The sequence below is a fragment of the Lichenostomus cassidix genome, chromosome 7 (genome assembly GCF_008360975.1).
Source record: "Lichenostomus cassidix isolate B80296 chromosome 7, HeHo_3.0, whole genome shotgun sequence".
Lineage (NCBI taxonomy): Eukaryota > Metazoa > Chordata > Aves > Passeriformes > Meliphagidae > Lichenostomus > Lichenostomus cassidix.
The window spans coordinates 4,586,702-4,610,235 of record NC_139488.1 but is presented as its reverse complement, the minus strand read 5'-3'; the positions used below and the strand labels follow the sequence as shown (position 1 = coordinate 4,610,235).

Below are 23,534 nucleotides of genomic sequence, written 5' to 3'. Positions count from 1 at the left end.
TATTGGGGAAAATTTCTTCACTGAACATGTGCTCAGGCACTGGACCAGGCTGCCCAGGGCAGTGTTGGAGTCCCAACCCTGAAAATGTTTGAAAGCCCTGTGGATGTGGCCCTTGGGGACACAGTTTAGTGGTGGCCTTGGCAGTGCTGAGGGAAAGGTTGGGCTCAAAGATCTTGGAGGTCTTTTCTAACCTTAGTGAATCTGTGGAATAGCACATGGGTGGAAAGGGACTGTGGCCCCAGGAAGATCTTCCAGGGAAGATTCCTGCTTGCCAGGTGGCTGGTGCTGGCCACTGGGATGGGCTGGATGCCCAGGGCAAGGCCATGTGTGGGGGGGGACAGCACTGATGAGGATCTGCATCCACAGCTGTCCCCCTTTGCACAGGGAGCTTTTCTTTTAAAATAATGACCAAAAAAATCCCCTGTCACTCAACAAAACCTTTTGGGTTTTTCCCTGTGATTAAGTCTAACAAGAAGAGACAGCAGAGGATTTATCAGTATCTGCTTCCTGATTCCAGCTTTCCCTCTGTGCTGACAGGAGATCCAATGGTGTTACTCCTGAGCAAGGACTTCATGCAATATGACCACAGAGCTGCATCCTAACCCTTCCTGAAGGATGGAGTTGGAGAGGGGAATAAAGCAGCAGGATAAGCTGGGATGGAGGAGAAGATGTGAACCTTGGCAGCATTGCCATGGTAATGGGGGACCTGCCAGTGTGGGCAATGTGGCACACTGTGATCCAGGAGGGAGAGGGCTGGTGGCCACTGGGGAGGTTAGTCATGCTGCTGGGAAGCAGGGATTCCCCTTTGGGAAAAAACACTGAGGCTTGGGCTGTGTTTGAATTCCCCTAAAGAGCAAAACCCAGACCTGTGTACGTTGCTCATCCCAACCAAAAACATCCAGTGTCCCACAGCATCCCTTGGGCAAGCACCCCCAGCCTTCTCCCTGGCCAAAGCAGCTCCTGAGCACCCCAATCCCCTTGATTTGGGTCTTTTAGGGCAGTGCCAGTGGGATGGGAACATATTTGGGTGGGGGTATCTCTAGCAACGGGGGCCATATGGGCAGCAGTGTTTGTTGGGAGCAACCTTGCTGCACCCTGGGAGCAGGAATTGATTTAACGAGGCTGTGCTGTAATTACTGCCAGCCTGTTTGCCCCCAGCCCTGCTGTGCTGCAGAGGGAGAACGTGTCCTTGCAGCCACTGCCATCCCTCCCCGTGCAGCCATGTGAGAGGCGACGGAGGGAAGAGGAGCTAAAAATAAACCAGGGTAAAAATAGTCCCACGTGTGCTTGCTTTCGAGGGGAAATGAGGGGAATTTTCATCTGAAGGAAAAGAAAAAGAAAATAAAAAGACAATGAAATTTATTTTCCCAGCTCACCTTCTGGAAATGGATCTGTGTCCAGGCAGGGGAGAAGCACTTGGTCCAGAAGGGCCCCTGGAAGATGGGCAGGAGTGGGGAACATCAGCTGAAGTGAGCCCTGGCAGCAGAGCTGGGCTGTGCTGACAGCTCCACTGCTGTGGATTCCTGGCTGGAATTGGGGCTGGCAGAGCCTGGCATCAGCATTGCCCCCAGGTAACCACTCCTGCTTGTGGGGTCAAGAGAGACCCTCCCAGTGAGAGCCATGCTGGGCATCTCCCAGCAGTGTTCCCAGGGCATGCAGGCTGAGCTCTGAAATCCAGCAGAAGCTGCTCTGTCCTGAATACAGACAGTTATTTCTCACCCAAATAGGGCAGGGAGGGAAAGAAACCCACCCTGAAGCTAAAAACCTGGGGTGGATGCTTGGGAATTTCACACAGGGAGATGCCTGGTGTGGGTTAACAGGGTCAGGACTCCATCTCAGCCTGTGCTGATGCATAAAATGTGTCAATGCACCTCTCCCCTCTGCCTTGCTGCTTCCCTCTCCTGCAGTTTCTCTTAGTGGAGGGAATTTCTCTCCTTTCTGCCCAGCTCAGCTCTCTGGTGCTTCAACAATGCCTCAGGCCTGACCTAACTAGGAGGGAACAGAAGGATTCGTCCTTATTGCACCAATGGGGAAAGATATGAATGGTATTCTGATGGAAAGCCAGCCCCACCTCAATTTGTCTGCCCTGGGATGAGTGAGGCTCTCTCCACCTGCTGACAACCACGAAGACCTTACAAAATCCAGGCAGAGCTCCCATCCAAGATCCACGGAGGTGCCTTGTGCCAGGTTTGTGTTTTCCACGTGTTGTTTCCCAGGTGTTTTTATTATGCAGAGATCCTCAGATGGGCTGGGCAGGGGTTGTGGGGACATCCTAAGTGTTCCAAGCCCTGTCCAGCCTGGCCTTGGACACTTCCAGGGATCCAGGGGCACCCACAGCTTCTCTGGGCACCCTGTGCCAGGGCCTCCCCACCCTCACAGGGAACAATTCCTTCCCAATATCCATCGTGGCTCTTAATTGCTGGGAAAGCGGCTGAGCTCAGTAATAACGATTGTTTGAGCTGAAACAGAAAAAGAAAAAAAAAAATGGTCATTAGAACACATTCCAGGCTGGCACATGCTAGGAATGTTCTTAATTAATAGCACGGTGGGAAGCAAGGAAAACGAAAGGGAAATGTTCAAGCAAGACCATGGACAGATGTAGAGGAGGAGCCCTGTGAAGGGAGATGTCCACAAAGTCTCTGCTACCACACAGCCTCCAAATCGTTCCCGGGAGAGGACTGGAGCCAAAGCTGGCTCAGCCCCCTGCACTGATCCTGTGGCAGGGTGGGATGCTTTGGAAATGCCAGTGTGGGGTGAGGAAAGGAGGGGAGCAGGCAGCCTGGACTGGGATGGGAAGCTGATGGATCTGCTGCACTGAGGTGTGTTTTAATTGTGACCAAACCTTGCTCTGCCAGGATAACTCCTGTGTTCAGGCTGGGAAGGTGCTCCCCACCTGCATTTATCTCCCGTGTGCAAATGAAGGAGGAGAAACGGGGAAGAGACCCTTGGACACCTCACTCCTCACCTTTTCTTAGGATAATCTTCCTTTTCAGTGCCAAACGCGGGGTTTGCTCAGTGTCGCCTCTGCTTTGTTTGCTCGCAGAGAGCACTGGCACACACTCCAGGAAATTAGCTCTTAACTAAAAGCATTTATGTAATTGGGGAGGGAAGGAGGGAGGGGGAGGTGTGTGCGCGCTGACTTTGGGGAAGTTCAGTCTACAAAAACAAACCTCGCTAACTACACTCGGTTCTGATTAAGGAAGATGAATCTGTCAGTGAGAGGCTAAATTTACCGAGAGCGTAACCTCCTGCCCCTCGCCCCACCAGCGATGGCCAGGCTGCGTTTATTTCTGTTGGGCACGCTCCAGAAAGCGTCGGGAGGTGAAAAACAATCCCCAGAAATGTGAAAAATGTGGAATGAAGTGGGGGCGGCAGGAGGAAGAGTGGGGGGAGCGAGGAGCGAGTGGCCAATGGCAGCACGGTGGGTGCGAGCTCAGCTCCAGCTCTGCTTCTGTGCCTCGAATGAGAAAGGCTGGGATGCTCAAAGGTGATGGGGAGGGAGCTGGGAGGGCTCAGCCTGGAGAAAAGGAGGGTCAGGGGGATCTTCTGGCTCTGCACGACTCCCTGACAGGAGGGGTTGTTTGGCTCTGCTCAGGGAATAAGGGGTAGGATGAGGGAAATAATCTCAAGTGGCATAGGGAAAGTTCAGGGTGGATATTGGGGAATATTCCTTCACAGAAAGGGTGGTCAGGCATTGGAACAGGCTGCTCGGGCAGTGGTGGAGTCACCATCCCTGGAATTGTTCAAAAGGCATGGCTGTGGCACTTGGGGACATGGTTTAGTGATGGGCTTGGCAGTGCTGCAGGAATGGTTGGACTTGATGATCTCAGAGGGCTTTTCCAACCAGGGATTTGGGGCTGATGAGCCACAGCACGGCAGTGGCACCTCTCCCCCAAATCAGGCACACAGTGATATCCCCAGCCCTCATGGAGCACAGGCTTCTGCAGTTCCTTTCCCATGGGCTCCCAAAGGTGCCTGTCTATCCCTGGAAGTGTTCCAGGCTGGGCTGGATGGGGTTTGGAGCAACCTGAGACAGTAAAAGGTGTCCCTGCCCATGGCAGGGTGGTGGAATGAGATAATCTGTCAGGTCCCTCCCAATCCAAAGCATGCTGTGATCCATTATCCTGCTGAGGATAACACCTCTGGGATACCATCACTGATGGCTCATGGAATGGAGTGATCCCTCTCCGGCCTGCTTCAAACTTGGTTATCAACCCAAATCTCTCATTGCACTGATCAGTCAAGAAGTCACTGTCACCCACTGGCTATGAACCAGGAGAGAGGGCTTAAAAAACCCATTGGTTCTGGTTGTAAAACCCTCTAAAACCCTGATTGTTGTTGAAGAAATGCCAGGAGAGGGGGGAAAACTCACTTGCAGGGTCATTGGCAGACAGAGACCTCTCACTTCCCAGTTTTTGCTGTCGGAATTGTTTGAACTGCCTGATCCCTTCTGTGTTTTGGGGACATGAGAGCTGAGGAAGCCATCCTGATGCTACAAGGAATGTTTGGCTCTGGCAGAGCCTGTCACACGTTGCTGAACTTCTACAGGACGTGGTTTGATGACAGTCACTGTGGCATTTAAACCCCACCGTTCTGGAGATTCAGCAGGAGAAGCCCCAGGAAGATGTCAAACAAACAAAGAAACAGACAGCTGTATCCAGCTGCTCCTTTGGTGTCAGTGGATTGGCTGGAGCCAGGTGGATTCCTGCCAGGTGAGACTTGGGAGCATCCCTGTGCTGCCCTGCTCAGCAGCCTTGGCTCTCTCTGCTGGTCTGTGCAGCCCATGCAGCAAGGACATGCTCTTTTATCAGCCTTTGCAGCTGCCAAAACAAACCCTGTCTCAGATGCAGCCCCAAAAGGCATTAACAATATTGGCATGTGCTCTGGCGGCTGCATTTCCTCCCACCACCCCGAGCTGGACCTTGATAAGCCTGATTTCTTTGTCACTTAACTCTGCCTTCTCCTTAATGAGCCTTCTGCTGAAATGAGCTGGGCTGGCTTCCCGGCTGTGGGAGAGCTAGTGGGCATTCTTTAGGAAGTTAGTCCAGGGAAGGCTGCACCCATCAGTGGCAGGAGGCAGGGACAGGCAGATCCAGATCCTGCCTGAAAGGGAAGGGTTGCTGGAGCTCATTTTATCATAGAAACATCGAGCCACAGACTGGTTTGGGTTGGAAGGGACCTTAAAGCCCAGCTCATTCCATCCCTGCCATGGACAGGGACCTTCAAGTATCCCAGGTTGCTCCAAGCCCTGTCCAACCTGGCCTTGGACACTTCCAGGGATCCAGGGGCAGCCACAGCTTCTCTGGGAAATTCATTCCAGAATTGCTTCCCAATATCTAATTTGAAGTTATTCTCTTTTGATCTGAAGCCATTATGCAATGTTTAAAGACATGATACATGTACTCCCTTATTTCCCCTTCTTCCCTGGCAAAACCAATTGCTTTAATGTCTGAAAATGATTATGCAAAGGCCCAGCCTTTGCACTGGTGTCTTCTCCAGGCAAGGCCACCATTCCCTGAGTAGATGGGTTTTCATTCCTTGGACTGGCAGGACTGTGTGTGTGGTAAAACAGGGTGTCCTCATGGATAAAACCCTTGCTCCAGGATAGCAAGGAGTCTATGCTGATTGACTTGTCACCTCCTGCACTTGTGGGGTGGTTTGTGTGGTCAAAACACCAAAAGCAACACCCCCTGTGCTTCAGCTGGCACTGTTCTCCACCCAGAGCATCCCTTCTGTCCTTTTCAGGTGGAATCTGCCCAGATGCCCAAGCAGATGTTGCCGTGCAGCCTCAATGCGGCTGGGATGGCGCGTGGGACATCTCATATGGCACATGGGACATCTCATATGGCACATGGGACATCCCATCTGCGCCGTGTGAGAGCACAGCTGTGGTGCAGCTCTCCCACCTCCCCGGCTGCTGGCACCTCTCCCTGATAAATGAGCTGCTGGAAGCGAAGTGGGGGAGAGCAGGGAGTGCCCAGCCCACCCTCAGCAGGTCCTGCTTAGTGGGGAACGTGCAGCCTGCTGCCCTCAATCAGTGGTGTGTTGGAAGGCAGGGAGATCTCTCCTGCAGAGTTTGGCTCCATCAGCAGCTCCTTGGATCCTTCACCAGGTCTCTGCCCCGTGCTGGGATTTGGGATTTGGGTTGGGATTTGGCCTGGGCTGCTCTGCCACCTGAGGAGCTTTGTCCTTGGTGAAAGCATGCAGGGGACAGCTTGTGTCCCCAAGCTCAGTTAGTGACCCAGACAGGGGCAGGATCTGCTGGGAGCCACAGGCAGGTAATTTTCCATGTCCATCTTGGACAGCATGTGGATAAAATTAGGGAAGAGGGCAGGCTGGAAGAGAAGCAGTGCATTTCAGCAGGAATGGATGAGTGTACGGGAAGGGAAGGGGAGGGAGGAAAAGCTCAGCCCTTCTCCCAGCTCCACTGCAGATGGAATAAGATGTCCAGTGCCCCTCAGAACCAAATGGTCTCAATTTGCTCCTGCGTCACACCGAGCTGGTTCTGCCTCGGCTGGGGCCTTGGCAGGGCTGTGAGGATGCATTTCATAACAGCAGCTCTTGTCAGGGACAGCAAAAACAACAACAGCATCAAAAACCTGTTGAAACCGTGCTATGCTCCGAACAGAAAACACATGGAAAGAGGGAAAACTCCCTCCACGGAAAAGCCGATGTAATTAGCCCTGACAGGCTTTACAAGCCAGCAGCAGCCGAGTGGTGGGAGGGGAGGGGACAAACAACCCAAAGTGGTTTTATAGGCAAGTGTACATGGGTCATTAGCTGTCTTTGAACAAAATGTTCCTTCCTGGGGAAGGCAAGGGACAGGCCTGCCTGGAGGAAATGTTGCAGAAAGCCTGGAGAGGCTTCCTGAGGAACAAGCTTTCCTGGGATGAAAAGGTTCTTGCTCTTGTTGGAAGCAGAGCTCTTGGGATTCTTGCCTTCCAGCAGGGCACAGGCACTTGGAGCTCCTGTGGTGGTACCTGAAGTCAGCTCTGAGCCTCTCCACATCATCTTCTGGATGCTTCCTCACATCTGAAAGTTTCTGGGAAGGCTCCCATGCTCTCCTATCCTTTGCCCTATCCCTGGAAGTGTTCAAGGCCAGGTTGGACAGGGCTTGGAGCAACCTGGGATGGTGGAAAGCATCCCTGCCCAGGGCAGGGGTTTGGAACATTAAGGTCCCTTCCAAACCATTCTGGGAACATCAGGTTGGAGAAGAGGTGACTCAGGGAAAGAAATCTTGGGGTGTGGGTGTCCCAGTGGTGGATGGAGAGATCCTGCTGCTGAGCTTGGTGCCATTAATGCAAGGCTGGGAGTTTGTAAAGGATCTCTGGGAATCAGGAACTCAGATCCAATGGCAGTTGAGAGGTGTTTGATCCATAACTCATTTAAGGTCTGCTATGCATGCCGTGAAATGTCTCCTTTGTGTGTCCTCAGCAGAAAGGAGATAATTATGGGCACAGAGGTGCAACCTGCTGTGGGGTACAAGTGTGTCTCTGGCAGCCTTTGAAACCTTCCTTCACCTGCTTTTCTGAGTCCTTTACGCCTGGAAATCTGATTTTGAACAGAGCAGTTTCGTCCTCCCTCAGTTCCTCCCTCATCTCTGGTTTTTGCCTGGGGTGAGGCTCTGTTGGGCAGTGGACTCTGGGCTGCTCGTTTTTCCTGACTGTGTCCCTTGATGAAGCTTCACTTGAAGGCAGTGCTGCAGCTTTTAAACTCAAGGAAAACTTTCATGGCGTTATTTCCCACGAGCCAGCTCCGTGTCCAGGGAATTAGAGGAAACAGCTGCACACTTGCAGTTGTGGGTAGCAGGAAAATCTTAATTTTCCAAAGGCTAAGAAGAAGGATCCTCAGAGCCATCCCCAGAGCAGGACATACCCTTCAGTTCTTCTCCCCGTTTTTAGGAGGGACACAATGGTGGTATTTGACCTCAAGCAAGATCCTGCCCTCCTGATTTGAGGATTACTCTGCTGATAATTTGCTCTTGGAGGGGAGATCTCCATGATGCCATCCTGCTGAGCCTGCCCACATGGATCTGTGAACTCCCAGGAATTTGTAGGTGGAAATCTGACTTTTGCTGGTGTTCTCAGAGCCTGGTGCTGCTCCAGCTGTTCTCCTCTAGCACAGGAACCTCGAGTTTAATAACAGCTCTGGAGTCAACTGGAGAGCAGCTATTGTTCTCGGGGCTTCTCACACATGTATCACTTCAAGGTTTCCCCCTCCTTCCACTTGAAGTGCTTGGGGATAGAGGAATGAGAGAAGCAAGCTGCCAGTGCCTAATGCGTGTTTCTTGGAGCAAAATGTATTGGTTTATTTTGTTTTAAACAGCTTATTGCAAATGGGGAGCAGCTGTGGATTTAGTGATGACTTTTTTTTTGTTTTAGTTTTTGGAAATGTGGGGTCATCTCCCTATTATTCCATAGCATGCTCGCTATAGAAAAAGAAAATAATCTAATTTTGAAGAATTTCAAAGCAATTATTTAGACTCAACCGAACCCTTCATTCCCTGATCTATTAGACCCTATTCAGTAATCAGCCTGATGAGAAGGAATGTGGAGTTTCCTCAGGGCTCCCTCTTGCCCTTCCCTTCTGAAGCTGAAGTTAGGGCAGCCACAGTCCCACCCAGCAGATCTGGAATGGGGCTTGGGTATCCAAATCCCGTCCTAAATACAGCTCTGGAATTCTGGGCATGGTCCTGTGCAGGGCCAGGAGGTGGACTCGATGATCCTTGTGGGTTCCTTCCACTCAGGATGTTCTCAGTCCCAATGTCTTGTCTGGGTTCTGAGCATCCCTGGGCATCTTCTCCTGGCAACCTGACCAGGCAGGATTTGGGCAGTTAGGTAGTAGTGTTGTGATTCAGCTTTAAGCACTTTTGTCCCTAAGGGAAGAGGGAAGATTGCTCCTGTTTGGATCCCCCTGAGTGTGCAGGAGCAGAATTCCAGGGGTGACATGAGGTCAGTGAGGCTCCAGCTCCAGCCCAGCAATTCATTTCAGAGAATGCCAGAATGGTTTGGGTTGGAAGGGACTTAAAGCTCATCCCATTCCACCCCCTGCCATGGGCAGGGACAACTCCCACCATCCCAGGCTGCTCCAAGCCCTGTCCAACCTGGCCTTGGACACTGCCAGGGATCCAGGGGCAGGCACAGCTTCTCTGGGCACCCTGTGCCAGGGCCTCCCACCCTCACAGGGAACAATTCCTTCCCAATATCCATCTTTATTGCTGGGAGGGTGGCCCAGTTCCCTGTGTCTGTGTGTACAGGTGTCCCCTAAAAGCCTGGAATTTTAGCACAGCTCCATGGATACAGACATCCCATAACAAAGGAGCAGACCCTGGGTATTTTGGGGAAGGAAGATAATAATAAGCCAGTTTGGCACAGCTCTTCCCAAGCCTGGCAAGTCAACCCTGACAACGTAAACAGCTCTTTCGGGGTGAAATGTTGCTTTTCAGTTTCACAAATCTGCTGGCCGAGCTCTCTGCCAAGGCGTGGTGTGAATGAGGTGCCCTATATTTTCTTGCTCGCCTGTTCTGCCCTTTTCCTGCAAAAAGGAGATAACTGCTGGCTCTGCAGGGCTGGCCTGCACTCTGGGGAGCATCAGTGGTCGGTGTCAGAGCACGGGGGTGTGGGAGGCATCTCCAAATCCCTCCTGCAAGGATCCTCCGGGGACTTGCGCAAGATCTGCTGGGGAGGAGGTGGAACGGGGCAGTTTCCTTGCCGGGGTTCCTGTGAGCCCTCACGAATCCTGTGCCACCTCCAGCTCTGCCCTGCACACCCCAGCTCCCGGCTCTGAAGTTTGGGAATGCCAGCTTCTAACTCTTGACCTCCCACACGGCTCCAATTCCAAGAAACGATGCCCTAAATCTGCTGGCAGTGACAGCTCGCTGATTCCTACGGCATGGCTTGTTAAAAGATCTGAATCTACTAATAGGAATTGGCCTGATAAAAGGGATTTTTTTTTTAATTTTTCTTTTTTTTTTTTTAACCTCCTCACTTAGCAGCTACACGCAGCCCGGGGAATCTAGAAATTAAATTGGCTTTTTGTCAAGCCTCTTCTATGCAACAGCAATGGGACCCCTGCAGTGCGGTGCAGTGTTTCCAATTATATTTTGGGGCATGTTGCTAATTTTTGGCAGACAGAGAGAAGCAGGCCAGGCAAATGGCAGGTGGCAGGCTGTTTTCATATTTTACCAGGAGCATGGGGGAAGGGAGAGGGGAGAAGGAGCCGAGCTCCCTGCCAAGAAATGTGACCTCGCGCGAGTGCGAGCAGAAGAGTTTTGGCACAAGGCGGAGGGTGGAGGGCTGGGCAGGGATGGCTGAGCCAGTTTACATCCCCTCCTGCTGGGAACACGCATGCAGGGGAGCAGGGCTCAAATAAACACTCTCCAGCAGTGACAGCCTCAGGATCTGGATCTGGGCACCTGTGGGCTGCGTGTGGCTGCAGCGAGGCTGATGGGGACAGCGGTGTCACCGTGCTCCGCCTCTCTGCCGTGCTGTGCCTCACTCCCCTGCCCTCAGCACACAGACAAAACTGGCTGTGGTTCATCCATTTGTTCCTGACACAGCTAATGCCTTCAAGATGGCACTGGCTCTGGAAGCCTGGGTGGCTTTTCAGAGCTGTTGCACAATCTGCATCTCCGTGCAGGCGTGTGTGGAGCGAGGGCAGCAAGGACCAGGAGCTGCTTCCCAGGATCTGCAGCTGTCCCAGGGTGGCTTTGCCCTTCAGGACAGAGGTCTGGTGGCGTGGATTTTAGGGGTCAGATCCCAGAATAGATTAGGTTGGAAGGGATCTCAAAGCTCATCTTGTCCCAAACCCTTTCCACTATCCTAGGTTGCTCCAAGCCCTGTCCAACCTGGCCTGGGACACTGCCAGGGATCCAGGGGCAGCCACAGCTCCTCTGGGAAATCCATTCCAGGGCCTGCCCACCCTCATAGGGAGCAATTCCTTCCCAATATTCCATCTAATCCTTGTCCTCCTTCAGCTCAAATCCATTTGCACCATGCCCAGAAGTGTTGCTGTGTTTAAAAGAAGCAGTCAGAGCTGGTCTGTGTTCACATGGGTCCAGAATAGAGCACCCACCTCGACCCAAGGTTATGACAGGCTAGCAGACTTTGGGGGAAAAAGCCCCAAGACTCAGCATGGAGGCTTCAAAATGCTTAATTGAGACATCAAATCCCAAAATAAAATGGTGAAAGCTATGAAGGAAGGTTATGAGGTATCTTATTCCAGGTTCATCTGGAGGTGCGTTTGTACTGAAGCTTGCAGGTATGGTTGTTGTTACAATTGCTGAATGTTGTTCTGATTGCTGGATTTTGTTCCACAGCAGTTATTTCGCTAGTAAAACCCCAAAGTCTGTCATTTTGAAGAGATCATAAGGAGAGACTGGAAATGGCAAAAAAGTTTCCAGTAGAGACGAGCCACCGGTGAGTTGGGCACGATGTCACCAAGCATTTTTGTTGTGTCTTTTGTAGGGGACTGGACGTGCTGAAGGTTTATTTCAAGCTGGCTTTGCTGCTGTGTGCTGAGATCTATTGCCAGAGGAAAATGTGGAATCATTAAGGTAGGAAAAGAGCATTAAGATCCTCGAGTCCAACAATGAACCATCAGGTCCTCACAGTGAGAGTTCTGAGTGACACGAGACCTTCAAATCCTTTTGTTTACTCTTCCCAGTGGTGGAGGCACCCCAAAACCCACAACCCCAAACACCTCTGCTCCCCCCATCCCTCTGCCTGTTCAGACACTGCCATCACATCCCATCCTCCTCCTCCTCCTGCCGCTGTTTTGCCGCAGGGACGAGCCCAGATATTTTTGGCACCAGCGCTAATGTTCTTGAAATGCCTTTGAGCTGATAGCAAGCCAGCTAGTCAGGGACTTGTGGGATCCTCAGCGACCTTATTTCAGAAGCAAATTGTCAGGGTTTCAACCTGTTAATTTGCTTTCTTGCAGCCTGCCTGAAGTGCTTGGGAAGCAGGGCCCTGGTCAGCTGAAATCTTGGCGGCGTGCTTTCAGGAGGAGGTGCTGCCTGAGGACATGGGGATGGGAGAGATGGGTTGTGCTGCTGCTGATGGCAGTGTGGGGAGTGCAGCACAACCCCTGAGCCAAGTGTTTTCTGGCCATGGGGCTGAAATCAGCTTGCTGAAACAGGCAATTTGCCACCAGACCTTCCGCATGGTGAATCTGTGCTTGGTGGCAGAGGTGCTCTACTGACTCCACCTGAGGGATGCTGGAGGAGAGGATTGCTTGGATGTTTTTTTAAGGCATCATCTCTTCCATCTTGTTGCTGTTCCCACTAAAGATTTTTCCTGAGTGTGTAGCCTGGATTGTCCTTGCTGTGTTTGTGTGGAAACGCAGAGTGTTTAATGATTCAGTCTGAATTCACCCCATGACGAGGTGCCTCCCACCTGGAATAGCTGTGCATGATGGAAGGGGGAATGGGTTTGGGTTGGAAGGGACCTTAAAAATCATCCCATTCTACCTCCTGCCATGGGCAGGGCCACCTTGCACTATCCCAGGCTACTCCAAGCCCTGTCCAACCTGGCCCTCAATACTTCCAGGGATCCAGGGGCAGCCCCAGATTTCCTCTCTCTGACAGTGGCCAGGATTAGGTTCTTTAACAGTATCCACCCCAAGAAAGCCAGATCCTTACTCCTAGTGAAGGTTATTCCAAACCCTGGAGCAAAGATGAAAAGGGAAGTTCAGTGAGCACTTAGTTAAGAGCTTTGCTAGCCCCAGCACAGCTTCAGATGTGCCTTGGGCCGAGACACAGCCTTTGTTCTCCTGCCTCACTCTGACTTGCTGAGAGAGCTCTGACACCTTGCTATCTTCTCCAAGCCATCCCAGCATGGTCTGTGCTCTTGGGGCTGCTGGGATTCACTCAGGGCTCTCTGAATGGGAAGATGCTTCCCATTGAAAGCATCTTCCCAGATAAAGCAGCTTTCCAGCATATTTGTCCCCAACCCCTCTCTTATTCCTGGAGTGAACAAATCCAAGTGGCATCACTCATTCCCCAGAGCCTGTGGCATGACCTGGACCCTTGTGGAGATTGAATTACACATTTTCGTAGGGCTTGTGATATCCATTTAAGATAAAGGCAAGGCACTTGGAAATTATTTTGGGAGAACCAGTTTTCACCCCCAATTCCTGCTCCTGATGGAGATCTTTATGGAGCTGTTAGGATAGGATGGATAATACCTCTCCTCCCTTACCCTTGACTTGCAAACTTCTGACAATTTTGTTAAGTGAAGTGGAAATTGGATGACTCCCCAACACACAGCCTCTTTTTCTTGATTTTGTTTTGTTATTTGTTTTTCAAACTGTGATTAAAACTACGAAAAGCTCCAGCTCTGCTGTCTGCAAATTGTGTGCCGATGTTTGTGTTGGCATTTGAACCAGAACCTTCTTCCTTGGGAACCCCAACGAGCTGGGGAGGGGAAAACACCCCTGCAATGATAAAAGCTAAGGACTTGCCCACTAATAAATTTAGGTGTTAATGCCTTGTTTTTGTGCTGTTTGGTTGCCATAGAGATGGGGCCGCCTGAACTAATGGCTTTGTTGTGTGAAGTTCAACACACATTTGCCAAATGTTCTGTTTCTCTTGTTACCTCTCTGCTTATTTTTTTTTTCCTCCCAGTGCCATGGAGCAAATGAGTTTGGAAGCAAAGCTGTTCCACTCTCTTTTAGTCCCTGGAGCAGAGGATCCCTGAGAAGGAGGTTTGCTGCAGGTTTTGCAGGGCTGCTGAGGTAGATAAGGAAACACCAGGGAGTGGAACCCCACGAGGCTGGTTTGGAAGCTGGCAGAGGGATTTCTAGCACAGATTCCCATTAGAATCCCACACAGAGTTCCCGTTACTCAGCTGATGGGCACAATGTCCCATTTTTGTGCACGGAACGTTCACCAGGAGCGTTTTTCCTTGGATAGACCGAAAATAAAACACAGTAAATAGGTGGTTGTTGTTTGGAACAATGACTTCCCTGTTCCTGGCTGGTGATAAATCTCATCTCTGCTTTGTTTATAAAGTAGTGTTTTTGCTGTAAAGGTTGGAGTCTCTCTCGGTCAAAGCATCTAACACCCTTAAACAGGTGGCTCCATCCCTGGAAGTGTCCAAGGCCAGGTTGGACGAGACGTGGAGCAACCTGGGATAGTGGAAGGTGTCCCTGGCCATGGCAGGAGGTAGAATGAGGTGAATTTTAAGGTCCTTCCCCACCCAAACCATTCCATGGCTCCAGCAGCCTTCACTGGGAGCTGTCATTAAGGAGAAATCACTCCACACATCCATGTGTGGCTGTCCTGGGAATTTGGACTTGGAGTCAGATCTTTTTACATAGAGATCACTGAAAATTCACCAGTGTTGAGGGTTTTTTTGTATGTGTGTGTCAGAACCTCCCCACTCACAGCACCAACGTTGCACTTTCATTTAGAAAGGCCAAAAAAATAGCAAATCCCCAAAGCTCTGAACAAATTTTTATTTTTCAAAGCTAAATGCTTGGTGCCTGCCAAGCACTAAACTGAAAGGTTTGTTGCCAAAATATTCTTTTCCAAAAACCTTCTTTTTAAAGCTCCTCCTTGGTGTAAGAAAAAAAAGGAAAGAGGGAGTCTTGCTCAACAATTTTAGAGGAATAGCTCTAAAATAAGTGTCTTTCCCAGGATCAAAGGCTGAGCAATTTTGCTGAAGGTGAGAATGGAGCGAGTGATGCAAGAGGACAATTCTGGATGCCTGAATTGTCCTGAATTGCTGATCCCTGAAGTGTGCACATGCAGCTGGCTTTTGCTCTCCCAGCTGATCTTGCTGACATGAAGGAAAAGCAGTGCTGGGTTACCAGTTGAACTTGATGATCCTGGAGGTCTTTCCCAGCTTTACGGATTCTGTGAATCTTTGGAGCTGAGGAGAGTGCCAGCATCAGTTTGAGGGGGGATGTGACACACTCCTTCCAGGTGCCACAAGGAACTCCTGATGCTGCCTTTCCCTCACTTCCCAAGCCTGCAGTGGCAGCACGTTTGCTGGGATGTGAGGGAATTTATTTTGGAGGCGGAAAGAGAGAGGAGAGGAAAACTGACTTGTCAGGAAACTTGGCTCGAGTCATTTGAGTGAGGCTGACTGGAAAACAGCTGTGCTGCACAGAGCAGAGACTGCACCCTGCACTGCCCGGGTGGGCTGGCAGAAAAGGCCTTTTTGCTTGGTTTTTTTTAAGAAATAGAAATACAAGACATGATTGGCAGCCTGGGAGGAGAGAGCTGAGGTACCTGAGGGCCTGGATTCATGGGAGCATCCCAAAACACTCATCATTCCCTTGAGGTTTGTGTTACCCCAATCCTTGTGGAGATGGTTCAGAACAAAACTGCAGAGCAGGTGTTGGAAGGATCAGGTGAGTGGGTCAGAAGTGACCTGCACTTAAAAACCCCTCCCCATTCGTTATAAATACATAAATAAAATGATGTAAACCCCAAACTGTCCAGCCACGCTGAGACCTTCGCTTTGCAAAGCCTTTGCCTTACTTTTGATGTTAGATGAACATCCAGTAAGCTTAATTAAAGTTTAATTAGTGAAAGTAGGGTAAATGTGGTAGGTCAGCAGGCACAGCAGATGCTAAAATACTGTTGGCAATAATCAACCTGACCAAAAAAAAAAAAAAGGAAAATTCCCTTCTTAAAAAATAAATACCTCTAAGTGACTGGTTTAGACAAGTAATCTCTCAGGAGTGGCTTGTTTTTTGTTTTTTTTTTTACTTTCTTTCCCCAGGCAATACTGACCAGTTGAGAGCCAATCCTGTTTCTTCACATCAGTGGAAAAAAACCCTCAATTTTTGTCCTTCGCTGTACTCTGGAATTTCCCCCAAACAGTTTTCTGGAGTCTGGGCACATGCCACAAGGAGATGCCTCACTGCTTTCTGCTCTTCTTTTCTCTCCAGTCAAGAGCCACATGATGAGGGCTGTGGTTACACAGCCCAGCTGAGTTTATTAAAGATCTGATAATCATTTATTAAAGGCTTTCAGTGAAATTCAGCCGTGCATCACCAGCCTTGCTGCCCGTTGTTGCTTAGGCTGTCCTTCACAGCTATGGGTGATGCTTCCTTGACTTTGGAATGAAATTTGGGTGTGATTTGGGTGTTTTGGCATGGAGGTATCTGTGTTTAGCTGTGGTGAGCTCTGTTTTTTGTCCTGTGGGTGCTGGTGGCAGCCCAACTGAGCCATCAAGCTCTGTCGATGAACCCTTGACCTCTTCTTGGATGTGCTCTTGGATCAGGAATCCCACTCTGGCCACGAGGCTCTGGTAAGCCACAGCATTTTGCAGTCAGCTCCAGCAAAGATTTAGCTCGTTCCTTATTTTTATCTGTCTCGATTGGATCATCCCTAAAAATAATCTGCAACGCGAGATACCGCAGTGCTGAATTCCCCAGCTGAGCAAGGGGAACATGTCGGGAGGCTTTCTTGGATCAAAGGCCTCGCAGAGGAGCCAGAAGCAAAAGCCAGGCTAAAGTTCAGGAGTATCCCTCAGATCCAGAGGGTGACAGCACACAAAAAGCTGCTGTTCTCACGAGGCTTTCTTGGGTGCTGGAAGAGGCAGCGCCGAGTCCGGGCTGGAGGGAATGCGGAATGCCCTCCGGGATTGCAATGTGTCTGGGAAAAAGGAGAGGAGCAGGAAGTATTTAGGGCAATGGTCTCAGACACAACAGGCTCAAAAGCTGTGTGTCAGACAGAGGCTAAGAATTCCAGTGGCCAGAGCTGCTCCTGGAGCCTGCTGGAGCTTCCATGTGGAGCCACCAGCAGTGAGGGCTGGAAAAACACATGGGTGAGCTGCTAACCAGGGTGAATGTGTATTTTGGGTTTGTTAGAGAAGTCTGAAATGAAGGGAAGTTTCACCTCTCAGAAGCAGGCAGGGAAAAAATACCATTTTGGGCTCGATGGAGTCCAATTTCTAATTTCCAATTTCGTGGTTCTGTGATTGTGTGAAATGGATGGGAGATGAGTTCCAAGCCCTTCTAAAGTGTTCTTCACCCCAAGCACAATGAAGAAGTCCTCCTGTCAGCATCTCCTGTGCACTCACATAGCTATTTCTGAGAAATTCTGATGGACAAGGGATGGTGGGAAAGGGATGAGCTGCTGTCTGGGATGCTGTAAGGGCTCGGAAGCAAAATGCAGCATGGGAGATGAAGCAGAGCCTCTAATGCTCAGGCTTCTCCTGAAAAACCAGCCCTGGCTGTCCCCTCTGGGTCAGGGCTGCTGTTCTGCTCAGGGAAAACTCCCAGGGGCCACAGCAACCCCTTCACGGTGCAGGGCAAGAGCAGGAGATGGAACAGTCCAGCCAGGGAAATGATGGAGGCATCTCCCTGGAAATGTTCAAAAGGTGTGTGGATGTGGTGCTAAACCAGGGAAATGGTTTAGTGGTGTTGGATTCACAGTTGGACTTGATGGTCCTGGAGATCTTTGCCAGCCTTAACGATTCTGTGATTCTTTTGGTGAAGAGGAAATGGAAACACAAATAGAAAAGGATTATTCTGCTGTTTGCAAGAAGTCAGAGCAGCTTGGCGTGCTCTGGTTTGAGGACAGCTTTCTCTTCCCCTCCTAAAATGAACACTTGGATCCTTGCTCGCCCCATTTTAGTTTTGCTCCATTTTTACCCTAAAAATAGTGTGTTAATAAGCATTTCTTTGCAGCTAGAGAGCCACTTCCAGATGTGCTTGTCCTGAATACCCTTATCCTGTGTGCCATTCTGTCACACTGAGCTCAAGAGGGAGCTTGCCCTGGACCAAACTCACAGGATATTGCTGCAGGAGCCACTGCTCTGAGCAAAGTGCTGTGAAAACCTCCAGGAGACATCTATTCCTGCCCTAATCCCTGAGATGTGTCCCTCAGAAACACAGCCAAATAATTTGGGTGCTTTGTCTGTGCAGAGTGGGGAGAGCTGCTGTGGGGACTTTGAGAGCTGGAGTGTCTTGTTTTGCATTTCAGTTCTCAGCACTGAAGTGCATAAATAGAGGGCTTTGCATCTCATAATTTATAATTCAGCCCAAGAAATGCACTTAATACCTTTATCAGAATTGGGAACGTCGCTCAAAGCACAAAAGCGCAAATCACTGAGGAACAGGCAGACATTAAGGGCTGCTGTTCTCCCTGCCTCTGGAATAACAGCCAAGAATCAGTGAGATTTTCTCCTAAACAAATGTTTCACTGTTGTGTGTGTGAATTAATACAATTTCTCTCTCTCTCTCTCTCTTTTTTTTTTTTTTTTTTTTAAGCAGGCCAAGGAAGGAAAGGAAAAGCTCAAGTGCCTGAGGTGCAGGGAAATATTTTCCTTTATTCCCTGGCTTTGCCAAGTGCCAGCTGTGTTCCCCCACTGCAGGGTAAGAGCAGGAGGTGTGAGGATTTGGGATGGGCAAGCCTGGAGTAGGGGAGGAATTTCATCACAGCTTTTCCTGGCCATGGGACCTCTGCTTCTGGTGGAGATCTGGTGGCAAAGCAAGTCTTAAAACCACTGCCATTATCCTGGTGCTGGAGCCCAAGGCAGCTGGAAGGTGATGGAGAGGCTCTCAGTGACTCCAGGGTGCTGTGGAGTGGGAGTAGAGGCCATGAAACCTCCACGGGGACAGGCGAGGGGAGGGAAAACGTGTGGGAGTAGGACTGCAAGTCCTCACTGAAACTGTTTGTTCTCTTGTTTTTAATCTCCAGCAGCACTGGGCACAGTCCCTCTGGAGGTGCTGCCAGACCATTGAGTGCTCCATCCCTGCCCTCCAGACACCCTCTTCCTGGAGGAAAGTCGGCAACTTTGGGTTTATTCCATTTTTTCACCCATGCCAAAGCCTAGTTAATATCAGGTTTGCCGTGGGTTTGTTTGGGTTTGGTCCCACAAACGTCTCCAGGGCAGGTCAGTCCATCTCCTATCCAGCCCTTGGCTGTGCCTTTGGAGCTTGCAAAATCCAAGGAGACCTCCATTGTTCTGCTGGAACATCCCTCCCCATCCGAGTCCCAACTGGTGGGAAGCATTAGGGAATATTATTGATAAACAATGGATGTCTGGTGGAGACGCTGGTGATTTTCCTGGTACAAAAGGCTGCTGCATCCTCTGTGATAATTCCCCTTTCTTTTCCTCCTTGTTGGCTTTGTGGTTTTGTGATTTATTTGCGGGCTGGCAGGCGTCCACAGCCCTGCAGGAAATGGATGTCTGCTCTTGTATTTGGGGGGGCCATATAAACGTGTAATTTTCCCACTACATTAATTACAGGCATTTCTTCCCGGCTGGAGCAGCTCCACGGTTTCTGTGCCTTTTTGGTTTGCTCTCCCCAGCCCAAGCTGAGAGTATTTATAGGGAACCCCAACTCTGACATCCTCAGCTGACCTGAGGGAAAGTTAAAGAGTTTGGCCACAAAAACTCTAGAGGGGAAACTCACTGGCCTTTTTCACCTGATAGTAACTCCAGAATAGCAGCACGGCCAAGTTTTCCCTGGCTATTCCTCCTGCTGACACTTTCCTCAAGAATAAAAGTGGTTTGCCCTAAGAAAACAACCATCTTGCTATGGAAAAGCAATTGTAGAGCAATTTACTTTGGAATAGCTGTGCTACTTAATTCCTGGCTCCTGGAGAGAGACCCAGCTGAACTTGGAGCAAAGAAAGGAAACCCGAGGCAAAAATCAGTTATGGTTGTGTCAGGTTTTGTTGGAGGAAAGGCTGGAAAAGGCACCATGAGGCCCTGGCACAGGGTGCCCAGAGAAGCTGTGGCTGCCCCTGGATCTCTGGAAGTGTCCAAGGCCAGGTTGGATAGGGCTTGGAGCAACCTGGGATAGTGGAAAGTGTCCCTGCCCATGGCAGGGGGTGGGACAGGATGAGCTTTAATGTCACTTCCAACCCAAACCATTCTGGGATTCTACAGTGTGGGACAGCAGTGGAGCCAAAAGTCGTAATTTCCAGTAGATTGAATGTACCCGAGGTATCCCTTGGCTTGTAACATGGGTTCTCCATGGATTCCTAATGAAACCCACGTCTTGCTGGGATTTTTCTTGGTTTCTTTTCTTCTGGCAGGAGTGGGGATGTAGGATCAGTGATGTCTGCAAGGACAGGGCACAGACCTGAGCCAGCTTGGTGGCATGAAACCAGAAGGGAGGTGAGTACCTGTGACATGGGGACATCCAAGGGTGCAGGATTCTGGGATGGGCTGTCTCAGCTCTTGTTTGGAGTCTTTGCCTGGATGTGCTGCTGCTCTGACTCTGCTGGAATATGTGGTGTTCTGTTTGGGACTAGGACTGTTCCACCTACAAGGTTTCTCCCAAGGGGTCCCAGCTCAGCCTTTGAGGTAAATCTGCCCAGATCCACATCACAGTGAAGCACCTCACTGTGTTTGTTCTGCCTCATCCCTGTGAATCCTGAGCACCTTTGCTGACCTCTCTCACATTTCACTTGCAGAGCCCAGTCCACGTGCCAGCTGCTCTCCCAGTGTGTGTGGGCTTGTGCAGGGCTGCTGTTGCATACCTGTGGTGGATGGCAGCAGCCTGGGGCTGGGACAGAGCCATCCAGAGCTGGATTTCCTTGGGAAAGCACCCACCTGACCGTGAGCACGGCCTGGCTGAGCTTGGACATGCAGGCTGCTGGTACAGCTGCACCTGGGCTGGCTGTGGTGAGAGGTGGGAGCTCTGCTGGGGAGGGCAGGATGCCCTTGGGAAATCGATTTTATAGAATGCCAGACTGGCTTGGGCTGGAAGGGACCTTAAAGCTCTTCCCATTCCACCCCTTACCATGGGCAGGGACACCTTCCACTGTCCCAGGTTGCTTCAAGCCCTGTCCAACCTCCCCTTGGACACTTCCAGGGATGCAGGGGCAACACTCCCTGCCATGCCCTGAGCAGCCAAACGTGGTGAGGTTCTGCAGCAGGTGAGCCTGGGTTAACAGCCTGGGCACGGCAGCTTCCAGAGCAATGCCTGGGGAGCTCTAAACACAAACACCATTAGCTGCAACAGCTCTGTGCACTTAACTCCCTGCCCTGCTCTAAAAGCAGCACAAACATCCCTCCCTCCATCCTCTCAGTCCTTAGCCAGAGGAGCTGGACCCCCTGCCAGCACAGCATGGCATTTAGTGCAAATCTCCTCCACTCCCTTTTCCATTTGGGAGTTTATTCTCCATTCAAACCTCTCCTTTCACACGTTGTTGTAAAGGTAGGGATTTATTTCAGGCATGAATTTACTGCCCTCGTCAGTGACAAGGAGGGGCTGCTGTGATGCTGATACAGCCACCAGCTACAGCAACATCATTCTGGGCCCTGCAGGGGGGAAAGGGATCCGGGGCAGCTGTAAAAGTGGGCCAGATGTGACATAAAATACAGGAGGACAAGTGTGCTCTGCTTCCAGAGGCACGGGGAGGCTGTGGGAAGGTGCTGAGCAGGAATTGCAGCAGGACATTGCAGGTGGTGGAGGGAGAAACATCCAGTGTTTATATCCTCTCTGCAGCGAGCTCGGGGCAAGTTGGGATTGGCCAGGAACTGGGTCAGGATGAAGCAAACAGAACCTGAAGTCCTTCAGCGAGGCCCCTTCCCCCTCTGCCAAGCTCAGGCCAATCCTCTTGTGCTCCAGAAGGGGCTCTGAGCTCTCCCTGGAGCCTTCCCTTCTCCAGGTGAGCATCAGCCTGGCTCCCTGAGCATCCTCACAGACCCTCGGAGGCTGATGGTATCCACCATGGACCAGGGAAAGCATTGCACTGGATCGCCCGAAGTTCCCATCAGGTCTGGCAATCTGGTTTTCCTTAAGTGTGGGGTGAAAAGAAGAAAGAACCCTCACACACACACACACTGACTGCTACAACAACGTGAAGTGTTTTCCTCTTGAAGAGCCCTTCCTCCCGGGAGCAGAGCAGGGGTCAAGCAGCGCCATGCCTCCTCCAGCAGGCACTCAGCACTCCAGCTCCACGCTCAAGGATTCCTAGAAGCCAGGGCTGCTTGGGGAGAGCTCGGGGAGGGCACTCTGATCCTCCCAGCCATGATGGCATCAGGGCTGGCAAGCAGCACTGGGGGGTCGCCATCCGTCAAAGGCACGGCTTCCACTCGGAGCAAGAAATGTCAAGGAGAATTAGGGAGATGACTGGAGGCTCGGAGTGCAATGGGAAGCAACTGCTGTTCCTAAGCAGGCTGTGATTAGCCAGCCTTGCTAATCAGATTTCAGAGGATGCTTAGCTGGCTCTTGCTGTAGGGAGCTCGGTGTGTGTTTTGGTAATGGGGTCTGTGCTCCAGTGGGGAAGGAGAAGGCTCCAGATTTAATGCCCAGAGAACTGGTTTTGTTGGCAGAGGGGGAAAAGGCTGTTTGGAAACCTTTGTATCCCCATCACGGCTCTCTGTAGGTCATTTGAAGGAAGAAAGGCCAGGCTGGGTGCTCCCTGAGCATGTCCAAACCCAGCCTCACCCTGGCAGAGCTGCTGGTTTGGGGTCACTCTAATGCCAGAGCCACGGTCACTTGGCCACTCCGAGCCTCAGTGGGAAAACCAACCCCATCCAGCACCATCATTCCATCCTCATCTCCTCATCCAGCCCTGCCCCCCATCCCCAAAGCACCCTTTAGATCCCAGGCACTACGGTTCACGGATCCAGGGAAGTGGGGATCCTTCGCACAACGTTTTAATTAGCAAAGCCTCATGTGATTTTTTTTTTCTCTTTCACAAATTGGCTCCGCGGCAATTCCGGCGAGGAATAAAAGTTTACTTCCATTCCCCCAGCGCTCGGTGAAAGCAGCTTCCGTCAGCTCTGCCTGTGCTCTCGGCTGTGCTGGATACGGCAGTCCTATTTTTAGAAGCCAGGGTTGCCATGGCAACCCAGTGTATTTTTTCTGTTAAATATAGCAGCTGTTGCAGGGAACTCTTGTCCTTCTGGATGTAAAGGCTGCGTTTCTGCCCTCTGACAGAGCTCAGGGTATTAGAGGCAGATGAGAAAGGATGATTAAATAAGTGGAAGCCCAGAAGAAGCCGTGGATGTGTAATTACACGGAGGGGTTTGGGATGCAGCCACGTGCGTCTGCTGCCTCTGCAGCAAAAGCGGTGTGGGGACAGGGATGGGGAGCTTTTCCACGTGGGGCTCCTGGAAAACACCCATCCTGCCCAGTCTGCCTGGTTTTTGCTCTTCTGGTCTCTTCCCTTTCCAGGAGACAGCCTGGTCCTGGCTGTGCCCACCAGGACTTGGTAAAGCAGTAACATGGCCAAGCTTTGGGGCTCAGTGGGCAGCAGTCTGACTCTGTTTCTCTATTTTTATTTTTCTTAATTTTGTTTTTTTATTTACTGGATCCCTGTAAGGTGCAAACACATCTGGTTTCCATCTCGAGGGAGGAGGAGAGGGGTGGGGAGCACAATTGCTTGGGCCAAGGGCAATCTGTCAGCTGGGAGATGGAGATCTTTCTTTTTAATTACCTAGTCTTTGCTTCATTAAATGAAGAAGGAAACCAGAGAACAGCAGATACGAGCAGGGCTTAGGATCTCTGAAATTTTCCTTAAAAAGTGGATGCAACAACAAACAAACAAAGAGCCAAATTTAAACCAGCTTGAGTTTAAAGCATCTGCGGAGGTCACTGTGACCAAGGCT

General features: G+C 50.8%; 1 long non-coding RNA gene across 2 annotated transcripts; it reads left to right on the top strand.

Annotated features, from left to right (window-relative positions):
• The first annotated feature begins 440 nt into the window (after nucleotides 1-440).
• LOC146434368 (uncharacterized) lies at nucleotides 441-23,263 on the top strand. Of its 2 annotated transcripts, none has more exons than XR_014853366.1 (5): nucleotides 441-694; nucleotides 1,372-1,571; nucleotides 1,947-2,187; nucleotides 11,466-11,554; nucleotides 18,232-23,263. It is a non-coding gene; the product is annotated as an uncharacterized LOC146434368 (long non-coding RNA). The 2 variants fall into 2 exon arrangements; XR_014853365.1 differs by lacking the exon at nucleotides 18,232-23,263 and adding an exon at nucleotides 13,625-15,678.
• Nucleotides 23,264-23,534: the final 271 nt, after the last annotated feature.